Raw genomic sequence first — 12,690 nt, 5'->3', positions numbered from 1 at the left:
CCAGATAATCAAGCTACAATTATACTGTTAGTGACTGAATACTAGTAGATAATCTCTTTCTCAGCACCTCCCTGACTCCTTATCTCAGTGCCTAGAACAATATCTAGTAACTAGTAGTGGTATTTAATAACACTATTTTTTAATGAATGAATGGATGGGTGGGTGAATTAATTACTCTAACACTCATGTTTTGTAATTGTCAGTTATTCAATATTTACAACTGATATATTTCGTATTTATAAAAGCAAAAACTTACTTTAAAAAAAATTTTTAATGTTTGTTTATTTTTGAGACAGAGAGAGACACAGCATGAACGGGGGAGGGTCAGAGAGAGAGGGAGACACAGAATCTGAAACAGGCTCCAGGCTCTGAGCTGTCAGCCCATAGCCCGATGCGGGGCTCGAACTCACGGACTGTGAGATCATGACCTGAGCCGAAGTCGGACGCTTAACCGACTGAGCCACCCAGGCGCCCCCAAAAACTTACTCTTTTTAAAATGTTTGACAGAATAAATTTATTGATCTAGAACTTATAAAAGACAGATATTTAGAAAAAACTGTATCTCCTGCCTTTCTATGGCCTCTTTTCTACCTCTTTACTTTTTCTTTAAATAATAGCAGGGGAAGAAAGAAACGCCTTTTTAACCACCCCCTAAGAATAACAGTAACATAATTAGCATAGTGTGTATCTTTAAACAAATAAAATTCATCTGAAAACCTGTTATAGGTTCTTTTCTAATTGTGTTTATGTTTGAGAATACTAGAGTGAAGCCTTTTACTGTAAACTTATTGTTTTTCATATTTTTTCAATAAAATTAATAAAGTTGGATCTGTTATTCTTGATATTTGATAAATGAGCTAATAAAGGGGAGTTTCTTCTCTAACAAGCAGTACCATTCCTTATGATAGTACTTCATTATTCTAAGATACTTTTCAAAAGAAACAATTAAAATTTACAACTCTATTAGTGAGGAGAAGCTAAGATATCTCCTAAAGTATATTTTGCTGATTTTATCATACACTTCCCAATAAAAACTTTCCCCAGAAGCTTAAGTATAATCTAATAGTTTAACGTATAGTATCTCACTTAATACACTTCTGGGTTTTTTTAATTTGCATTTGTTGGCATGGTGTTTTGTGTTTTTCCCCAAGTTTGGTCATTAAAGAGATGATCTGCTTTCTCATTAAAATTGCATATGAGAAACTGATTTACTGTAGCTTTTAGGTAAAAAGGCCAAATTTAGTTGACTCATTTCAGAGAAATGTTTCTGTAATGAATTAGAGTAATTTATATTGTTTTAATAAACTGTAGTCATATTCCTGGTCGCCTTCAATGGTCTTTATATTAATAATTGTGTCATGTACTGTTTCTTATAGATCATGCCCCGTTTCTCCATCAGTAAAAAGAAGACGATGACAATGATCATTCATGATGATAGAGAAGTAAACAGATCCATTCGTGCTTGGTACCATGAATGGCACAAAGTAAGTAACGCTATTTATTATTATAAATAAAAATTGTCCGACATGCTTCAGATTTACAGGTAATATCAATAAGAATCAAAAAAGAAAGTAAAGGGAATTTTTGGAGAGAGTCTTTACACTACCTGAGCACCTATGCTGGTGCATTAAATATTATCTTTATTTACTCTTAACCCCAACCCTTTGAGATCATTGTATTAGCCAAGATGAGAAGTATGAAGTATCTAGCCCTCACCACATCCCAGCGGTTTAACGTACTGCGTATTTTCTTTTCACTCACGTCACTCAGACACGCTGAGAGCCAGCTGTTCCTGTAGAGTGCTCTGTCCTCTTCTGGGGCTCCAAATGCTAACACTAGTCCTCTGTCTCCAGGGAGCAGATAGAGAAGAGAAGGCCGGATTAAAGAAAAGATCAAATTTAGGGGCAAAATTAGAACAGTGATTTCTGACTCTCTAACCTAGCTCTTTCTTAAATTGTACTATCTATTCCTTTCTGTGTTCCTATCATTTCACATGATGCATTTGGATTATTCATTCAACAAAGTTCTCCCCATTGGTTCACACAGTATGTTAGCTGAATGAGTTGAATATTTATTTTACTAACGTAAGTAGTCACTATTCACCTATAGGTATTACTCAGAAAAATAAGAATCTAAAACAACTTCCTCCAAATTAGTTTGATTCTATGGTTCTATAAATTTTGTGTTATATTATAGTGTAATTATGCTAGGATTTATTTATTATTTGAAATTAGGATTACTGTGTTTCCAATGAAAGTGAAAATATAACAAAATATTGGGTTATACTCTATTTTTGTGCTTTTCTTCTTTTTAATGTTTATTTCTTTATTTTTGAGAGAGACAGAGACAGAGAGAATCCCAAGCAGGCTACGCACTCTATTTTGTACTTTTCTTCTGAAGCAAAAAAGAGAAAGCTAGCCTTCATTTAGATTTAAACTTTAAAAACGAATTGTTTCTTCTCAAACTTCTCTTTTGCCACCCAGGAAAAGATGTAAATGGCAAGATTTCAGATTCTTCCTGGTAACTGAAATCCTGAACACTTCTTCCTTGCAAACACTGGAATTGATAGAGTAGGGTATTAGACACAAAGTACAGAAGAGATATTGGACTGGAGTGAAAAATTGAGATTATAAATTTATGAATTATTTACAAAACCAGGATTCAGATCCTGTGAGCCTCCAAGTAGGTTTAGAATAAAAAGCATAACCAGAATCCCAGAGGACATCAATACTTATTGTGCAGATACATGTCTTTTGAATTAACCCTACTTTAAATAGATGCTAACCATTTTAAGAATATTTGCAACCCTGGGGTCTCCTATCTATTGGGCCTATGCCCTAAAATGTCTTAAAAAAAAATTTACTTGGATTCTAATTGTGTTGCATTTTTCAATTATCAAAGCAAAGTTGTGAGGTCTCCAAAATTTCTTTCTTGCTCACTCATGGAGAGTGAGCTTGTGTTTCACCTCAAGTACTTTAATTTTTACATTGAGAATAGCCTGCTTTTAAAACTTTGATGTTTTGTTGGTTTCAAATTGTTCTAAATGATCTGTGAAACAAAAGCAAAACTTGGACAGCTGCATAGCCCTTATAGGACAAAATTGGATACAAGAATGAATGACCTTCCCTAGACACCTAAGGGCCAGTTCTGCTTTTGAGAGTGCATTCCCATATAGAATGCGTTTCACTGAACTCAGTTCACAAAGGAGAGAATTATACAAAGTAGCAGACAAGAGAGTTTAATTATCAAAGTGAACATGAGAATTCTAAAATCACTGAGGTTAGCCAAGAACAATAAACACAGAAGCAAGTTTTGTACATTCATTTCTTCGGTTTTTAGTTACTGTTAGTCAAGCTCATTTCTGCACCACATACACTAAAATTGGAAAGACACAGAGAAGATGAGTAGGGCCCCTGTACAATGGTGATGCCCAAATTGGTGAAGTGTTCCATATTTAGCTACAGTTAGCCACATACTTTTCAAGTTATGTCTATACTACATGCACACATTACACAAGTGATGCTTCCTTTTATTTATATATCGTTTTGCAAAACACAGCACATTCAAACAGGATGTGGCAGAGTATTTGTCTAGAGAAAGGACAGACAAATCTTAGTTGTTTTTTTGTTAACGTGCATTGTCTCATTTCATAGTCACCAGCCTGTGAGTACATGTTACTAGTGCTTCTATTCTAAGGGAGGAAATGAAAGATTAAAAAACCTAAACGATTTTTTATTGAAGCACGATTGACATAAAATTTCCTATTATTTACAGGTGTACATCATACTTATTTGGTATTTTTACACATTACAAAATTATTCCCATGAGAAGTCTAGTTACCATCTGTCACCATATAAAGTTATCATAATATTGTTGACTATATTCCCTGTGCTATATTTTACAATGCCATGACTTATTTATTGTATAACTGGACGTTTTTTTTTCTTTGTTCATTCACTCCTATTAAAGCCAAGAATTCGTTTAAAGTCTTATGAGGCCAGGTGTCTCTTCATTAGCTTTTCTCTACCTACTATAGTCTTTCTCTGACTCTCTTCTTTCCAGTACATGCACAGTCCATTTTTGAGCAAAATTTATTCCTGGGTAAAGAATATATACAACTTAGAGAACAGGCATGGCTGTTTATGGGCCATATATGTGCCTGTTTCAGACATGATTATGTCTTAATAGGAAATTAAAAATGTGCAAGTACCATGGTATAGGGTTTTTATTAGCATCCAATAAGTAGAAGGCTCAAAATGCAAATAGGGGTTGCTTGGATTCTAATAAATTCTTCTTGAGAAATAGTATGTCCCAAGTTTTAATGATACTTCAGATTAAAGTTAGACATTCCCATAATCTTATTTCAGCTAATGATATATGAAATCACTTCCTGTTAGAGCAACCATTTCCATAAATGCCAGTGTTTATGTTTCCAGTATTAAAAAAAATTGCAACCGTCTTAGTCTCAGTGTACTCAAATTTAGTACCAGGTTGCCAGCTGAAACCCTGAAATGGTACCTGGCCACCTACCTTTATTCATAGACCAATAAAATCTAGAGCCTTAAAAATGCCATCACCTTGTTTGACTGCACTGAACTGTGAAACCTGGAAGGATGTAGAAACCAGAACAGGCTGCTAAAATGAAGTCATCTTGCTAAAGGGACAATCTGTAATGGGGCATTGTGCTGACAGGTCTGCAAGTCTATGGTCTACAGTTGGTGTGTATGTTTGAGTTCAAAACAGACCTTGTGTGTGACAAAAACAGCATTATTCTCAACAGTTGAGGGAACTTGATGGATACTGCTTCTCCAAACTCTGGAAAATTAAAATTGAGGCCCTATGGAAAGGTCTATTCATGTAGCACGCTCTGGTCTTGTAAAGAAATCATGGTGTGTATAGAAAAAATGGTCTACACATGCTTGCTAAACTTGAAGAACTCTCTACATATTCCAAATTAAAAAAAAAGCTATTATAATATTTGTCTCCTGATCATTAAAAGGCTTATCTCAGTTTAAACTCTAAACCATATTTCATAATGCATTGCTTATAGTGAAAAAATTAAAATGATATTAAATAGCATTGACCCAAAAGTCTGGGTGGAATTGTTTATCTAGAACCTGATACTCTGTTGACAGAAATAGCATAGTAGATTGAGTAGTTTCAGGAGACACAAAGGTTTCTTTTCTTTCTTTCTTTTTTTTTTTTTTTATAATGCATACTTTATGCTCTTATGTGTAATGTTATATGATCAACATAAGGAGATTTTCACTTTGATTTTTTTTAATTGTCAAACAGAAGTATGCATGTGCCAAAAAATCTTTCATTTTCAAGTATTTGTTTATGGTAGATTTCCAGATACCTTAAAAATTAGACATGTTCCATGTTAACTTATACATCAGACAATTCTTCTCCCCTAGTAAAAGCAGAATTTATTTTCCTCAGTGGAAAGGATTTGTCCTGACAGACTTCGACAGCCATCTTGGGTGGATGAAAATCAGAGAATAAGAACCATAGTCCTAGCTCTGCCAGGTTTGTTCATCCCTCTAGATGGGTTTTCCCATATGGAAGATGCAGGACTTGTAGTCCACAGTAATAGTTAATCTTTACTGAGAACTTGCTTTGTGTCAGGCACAATAGCTCTACATAGTCACTCCTAATATTAATCCCATTTTATGGATGAGGACAATCGAGACACAGAAAGATAAAATAACCCTCATAAATAATTACAAAGAAAGCCTGAATTTGAACCAAGGCTCCACGACCCATGCTAAACTACAACTTATTCAGCCTTCCCGAACTGTTTTCGAGCTATGAACAAAATAAATGATCCTACATCTTGCCTTGTTATAGTTTGCTGTTTAAATCTTTGTGCTTGAATTAGGATTATGTTTTCCCACGTGTATTTTTAAAAGTTTTAACCTTTATTTACTTATTTAGAGAGGCGGGGGGAGGGAGGGAAGGAAGGAGGGAGAGAATCCCAATGCAGGCTCAAACCCCCGAACTGCAAGATCATGACCTGAGCCGAAACCAAGAGTCAGAGGCTGAACCAACTGAGCCACCCAGGTGCCCCTCCCATATCTTTTTAGAGTAAACACTCTGTTAAAGAGTTGGCATGTAAGTAGGATCATATTAAGCACTGTACTGTCAAGTTAAAGACAGCTTCTTTTTCTATTCTTTAGTTCTTTTGAGAAGGAAGAGCTGACCTACTTCCTGTATTTACAACCAAGCAAAGAGGAAGGACTTAATAGTCATAAAAAAGAAAATAATGTCAGGAAAAAAAAATGAAAAACTAACATGGCCTATTTCCATATCCAAGTAGCAGGCTTATTCGAAAATAAATCACGTTCTTTCAATTTGCCTTGTCCAGCATCGGGAGATACAAAAGCCAAACAAACTTCCTGGTCATTTTTAAAGTTATATCTAATAGAAGCAAATTCTAGTTGAATATATATGGATAGATAGAGTTAATTTTATGGAATAAAGTCACGTGGAATAGATGAATAGTTAGTAATTTAGATGGCTCCAAGAGCTCTGAAGTGCCCTAATCACACCCTAAATTAAAAACACTAGTTCAGTCGAAATGGAAACACTGGCTGAACCTAATAAAACCAATCAATTATTCTGGACTTTAGATGTGAAAAGCAAAGTTATCAGCTGTTATTTGGTTTAAAGAAAAGTTTTAAATTTGACCAACATACGTTTTTAAAATTTTCCTGCCTTTTGCCAGCTCCAAATGGAGAACTCCAGTCCATTTCATAAGCTTTTCAGTGTGCTCACAAGTAGGTCCTATCAGAAAAGAAAGTTACAAGCAAGTATCCCAAATGAACATGGATGCAAAATCCTCAACAAAATATTAGCAAACTGACTTCAACAATACATTAAAAGAACCAACCATACAGCGGGATCAAGTAGGGTTTACCCTGAGATGCAAGGATGTTTCAACATCTGCTAATCAATCAATGTCATACATCACAGTAACGAAACCAAGGATAGAAATCATAGGATCTTTTCATTAGATGCAGAAAACCCATTGACAAAATTCCACATCCATTCATAATAACTCTGCAAACTGGTTATAGAGGGGATACGCCTTAACAAAATAAAGGCCATATACAACAAATCCACAGCCAACATATACAACATATACAAAAAATCCACAGTCAACAGTGAAAAGCTTTTCCTTTAAGATCAGAAACAAAACAAGGATGCTCACTCTTAACCACTTTTACATACTACTGGAAGTGCTAGCCAGAGCAATTAGACAGAAAAAATAAAGGCATCCAAATTAGAAAGGAAGAAGGAAATTGTCACTATTTGCAGACGACATGATATTATATGTAGAAAACCCTAAAGACTGTACCAAAAAACTTATTAGAACTTAGTGAATTCAGTCAGGTCACAAGATCTAAAATCAATAAATAAAAATCAGCTGTGTTTCTATAAGTCAACAATCAACTATAAGAAAGGGAAATTAAGAAATGATCCCATCTATAATTTCATCAAAATGAATAAAATACTCAGGAATAAATTTAAGCAAGAAGATAAAATATCTGTACATTAAAACCTGTAAGATATTGATAAAAGAAATTGAAGGAAACACAAATAGCAAACAAAAGGAAAGACATTTCATGCTCATGTATTAGAAGTAATATTGTTAAAATGTCCATACTATCCAATGCAATCTAGAAACTCGATGCAATCCCTATCAAAATTCCAATGGCATTTTCCACAGAAATAGACTAAACAATCTTAAATTTGGTATGGAACCAGAAAAGACCTGAAATATCTAAAGCAATCTTGAGAAAGAACAAGAAATCTAGAAGCATCACTCTTTTTAATTTCAAATTATACTATAAAGCTATATCAAAGCAGTATGGGGGCATCTAGGTGACTCAGTTGCTTAGGCTTCTGACTCTTGACTTTTGGTTCTGGTCATGATCTTAATGGTTGTGGGATTGAGCTCTGCACTGGGTTCTCTGCTGAGCGTGGAGCCTGCTTGAGATTCTCTCTCTCTTTCTCTTTCTTCCCCTCCCATTGTTATGCTCTTTCTCTCTTTCAAAATAAATAAATAAACACTAAAAAAAAAAATGAAACAAACAAACAAAAAAACCCCAAAACAGTAGCATATTGGCATACAGAATAGAGAGCTCAGGAATAAACCCATACAAATGTGGTCAATTAATTTATGACAAAGAAGTCAAGAATGTACAACGTGGAAAGAATCGTGTCCTTCGCAAATGGTGTTGGGGAGCCTGGGTGGCTTAGTTGGTTAAGTGTCCAAGTCTTGGTTTCGGCTCAAGTCATGAACTCACAGTTTGTGAGTTCGAGCCCCTCGTAGGGTTCTGTGCTGTCAGTGTGGATAGATCCTGGTTGGGATTGTCTTTCTCTCCCTCTCTCTCTGGCCCTCCCCTGCTTGTACTCATTCTCTCAAAATAAATAAATAAACTTAAAAAAAATTGTGTTGGGAAAACTGGACAGTCACATGTAAAAGAACGAAACCGGACTCCTATCTTATACTATACAGGAAAATCAACTAGAAATGAATTAAAGACTTGAATATAAAATCAGAAACCATAAAACTCCTGGAAGAAAACATGGGGTTAAACTCCTTGACATTGATCTTGGCAATAATTTTGTGGACTTATCACCAAAAGCAAAGTCATCAAAACCAAAAATTAACAAGTAGGACTACTTCAAAATAAAATACTTCTTCACAGCAGAGGAAACCATCAACAAAACACAAAAGCAACCTATAGGATGGAAGACAATATTTTCAAATGACTTGTCTGAGAAGGGGTTAGCATCCAAAATATATATAGAACTCATACAACTCATAGTGCAAAAACATTTTTTTTAATAGGCAGAGGCACTAAATAGACATTTTTGCAAAGAAGACAAATGGCCAACACGTGCCTGAAAAGATACTCAACATCACTAATCATCAGGAAAACGACAAATCAAAACCACAATGAGTTATCACCTCAAGCCTTTCAGACTATCTTCAAAAAGACGAAGGATAGCAGGAGTTTGCGAAGATGTGGAGAAAAAGGAACCCACGTGCAATATTGGTGGGAATGTAAATTGGTGCAGACACTATGAAAAACAGTATAGAAGTTCCTCAAAATATTAAAAATAGAACTACCATATGATTCAGCAATTCCACCTCTGGGTACATATCAAAGGAAATGAAACCACTACTTGAAAGAAATATCTGAAACTCCATGTTCACTGCAGCATTATTTACAGTAGCCAATACATGGAAACAACCTAAGTGCCTGTCCATGGATGGACACAAAAAGAAAATGTGGGGTATATGTGTGTGTGTGTGTGTGTGTGTGTGTGTGTGTGTGTGTGTGTGTATATATATATGTATATATACATATAAATATATAAGTAAATATATAAATACATATATGTGTGTGTGTGTGTGTGTGTGTGTGTGTCAGACAGAAAAACAAATTCTGTATAATCTCACCTATATGTGGAATCTAAAAAGGCCAAACTCAGAAACAGAGAACAGTTTGGTGGTTGCTAGAGGCAGGTGGTGGGGGCTGGGGGAAATGGGTGAAGGTGGTCAAAAAGTACTAACTGCCACTTATAACATAAATTCTTGGGATGTAATGGACAGCATGGTGACTACAGTTGACAATACTGTGTTTTATTTTTGAAAGTTTCTAAAAGAGTAGATCTTAAAAGTGCTCATTGCGAGAAGAACCAATTGTAACTATGAGGTGGTGGCTGCTAACTAAACTGAGTGGGATGATCATTTCACAATATGCGCATGTCTCAAATAATTACGTTGTACAGCTTTAATAGTATCATGTTCCATGTCAGTTATATCTCAATAAAACTGGAAAAGATGAAATTCCAAAATAATCAATTTAGAAAGGAAAAAGTATGCGTAAGCTGAAAAAGTAGATTGGAATAAATCATGCAGACTAAAGTTTATAGAGGAAAAGAAAAAAATTAAAGAGAAACACATGTAAGAGACCAACAGGAGGTATGATAGAGGGTCTAACATGCGTGCTGTGTTTCTAAAAGAAGAACAAGAATGGACTACAAAAGATACTTGGTGATAAGAATAAGAATTTCCACACCAATGGGGAAATCAAGTCTGAGATTCTAAAGTGTATTCCAATAAGAATTTTTTAAACATTTTTTTAATGTTTATTTTTGAGAGAGAGACACAGAGCATGAGTGGGGAAGGGGCAGAGAACGAGGGAGACACAGAATCCGAAGCAGGCTCCAGGCTCTGCACTGTCAGCACAGAGCACAACGTGGGGCTCGAACTCACCAGCTATGACATCATGATCTGAGCTGAAGTTGGATGCTTAACTGAGCCAACCCGGCGCCCCAAGAATTTTTTTGTTCAGTGAGGAAAAATAGCATACCAAATCACAATGGGGTAAACAAACAAAAGTGAAAAGAGAAGACAGAGAAAAATTTCGCAAGCAGCCTGAGACAAATAGCACAGTATTCACAGAGGGGCAACAATAGTATAAACTGCTGAAAATAGAAAAAAAGAAAAAAAAAAGAAAAAAAATAAGACAATGGAATATGTAAAGTGCTAAAGGAAAATAATTTGCAACTGAACATTTTATAACCAAAAAAACTGTACTTCAGAAATGAAGGCGAAATAAAAATATTTTTAGACAAATCAAAACAGAAAACTCATTACCACCTACATGCTATGCAGGAAATGCTGAAGGGTGCTGTTTAGTCAAAAGAAAAATGATTCCATCTGGAATATCAGTAGTGCAGACATCAGTCGACTTACAGTATAAACTACCATACTGTGATTTGAGGAATTTCTTTTTACCTCTAACGATTTTTGCTTTATAAATTTTAATTCCATATCATTTAAAGCATAAACGCATATGGATGCCATATCTTCTTGATAAATGTCATCTTTTAACCCTTAGTTTTCATGCTCAGTCCAACAGAATGCTTTTTTACTCAGAAACATATTTAAGTAGTTATCTCGGTTACCAGTGCAGGTATTGATAAATTTATTTTTGTCCATTCATTTGGGGTAATTTGTCTGTTATGTGTATCTAAGGAATAAAAAATGCAACTGATTTTTTTTAATTGGATTTTTAGAATTTGTGCCTTTCTATATTTGAGGATTTAATTCATCCCACTTATTATGTTTATTGACCTGTTTGACCCTTCCTTGACATTTTTCTGCAGGTTTTATATTTGCTGTGTATGAATTTCATATTCTTATTGGTAGTTTGATTACTCAATTTATTCTATTCCTTTTGTCATCTCATGGGCTTAAAACTATGTGTGTGTGTGTGTGTGTGTGTGTGTGTGTGTGTATCTTTTTTACTCTAGATTACACTCATAACTTTTTACAAATGAATTTAATTTGTCGTTCAATATCAAGGATTAAACTATACTTGCACAGTCCTCTAATGAAACAAGACAGTCATGTTATTACCTATCCTCTTCACCATATCTAATTAAAATCAAATTGAAATTTATTTCCAGGTTGGTTTGATTTGTTTGCATTTGCATCATGGCCCTATCAGTTTAGAAATCTTTTCTTACGTTGTATTAAATTTCAGATCTACACTGGCAGAGATTGCTTAGGTATCCCCACAGGTTTTCTTTTTCTTTGCTCCTCGTTTTTTCTTACATTGCCTGTACACTCTCTTTTATCCGCTCTTCCTCTCGCCAGATTCTATTGCCAAAAAATTTTGTTCAGAGACAGTGAGTATGTACTTTCTAAGTAGCAGTACATCTGAAATATGTGTTTTATGCATATGTACTGTCTTCCCTTAGCACTTTAATTTTTTTTTTTCAACGTTTATTTATTTTTGGGACAGAGAGAGACAGAGCATGAACGGGGGAGGGGCAGAGAGAGAGGGAGACACAGAATCGGAAACAGGCTCCAGGCTCCGAGCCATCAGCCCAGAGCCCGACGCGGGGCTCGAACTCACGGACCGCGAGATCGTGACCTGGCTGAAGTCGGACGCTTAACCGACTGAGCCACCCAGGCGCCCCTTCCCTTAGCACTTTAGGGGTGCCTGAGTGGCTTAGGGGTGCCTGAGTGGCTCAGTTGGTTAAGCATCTGACTCTTGATTTCGGCTCAGGTCGTGATCTCACAGTGGTGAGATAGAGTCCTGCATCAGGCTCTGTGCTGACAGCGTGGAACCTGCTTGGGATTCTCTTTGTCCCTCTCTCTCTCTGCCCCTCTCCTGCTCATGTGTGCATGCTCTCTCTCTCTCTCTCTCTCTCTCTCTCTCTCTCTCTCAAAAAAAAAAAAAAAAAAAGAAAAGACAAAAAGGAAAAAAAAGTTGAGCGTTTCTGGAGGGACCAAATAAAATGAATGGTGCTACACGCTGGTGGACATCGTGAGTCTCAGTGCTATAGATTCTACTGCCATTTCCATCATAACCTTGTGCAGAAGGCTCACCTCAGGGTTCGTCAATACAGATACGACGATTTGGAAGCCTGGTTGACTTATTTATCATTAGGTTTTGTGCAGTTGATCAATGTGCGGCAGAAGGTCTAGATTTAATAGAAAGCATCAGCAAGGAATCATTGTCACTGACATCCACCTCGTGACCACCTCGTGCACCCCCTTGTTAAGTCACCTAATAGACATTACTTCTGTGAGAAAGGTTCAATTATGGGAGTGGTGCTTGCTACAAGCACTCACTGGTCAGGCAGGAAGCACTGTTC

At 35.8% G+C, this 12,690-nt stretch overlaps 1 long non-coding RNA gene and 1 other non-coding gene across 2 annotated transcripts in view; both read left to right on the top strand.

Annotated features, from left to right (window-relative positions):
* The first annotated feature begins 1,371 nt into the window (after positions 1–1,371).
* Positions 1,372–12,690, top strand: part of LOC147572066 (uncharacterized) — a 91,659-nt gene continuing 80,340 nt past the window's right edge. Inside the window, exon 1 of the long non-coding RNA XR_015246917.1 lies at positions 1,372–1,484. This is a non-coding gene — a long non-coding RNA (uncharacterized LOC147572066). The remainder of the gene's footprint in view (positions 1,485–12,690) is intronic.
* Positions 3,352–3,458, top strand: LOC112859834 (U6 spliceosomal RNA). The gene has a single exon (XR_003223564.2). It is a non-coding gene; the product is annotated as a U6 spliceosomal RNA (small nuclear RNA).

The sequence above is a fragment of the Puma concolor genome, chromosome F2 (genome assembly GCF_028749965.1).
Source record: "Puma concolor isolate L17-30 chromosome F2, mPumCon1.1.hap2, whole genome shotgun sequence".
Taxonomy (NCBI): domain Eukaryota; kingdom Metazoa; phylum Chordata; class Mammalia; order Carnivora; family Felidae; genus Puma; species Puma concolor.
The sequence above is the reverse complement of the archived record's forward strand: the minus strand, read 5'-3'. Positions and strand labels throughout refer to the sequence as shown.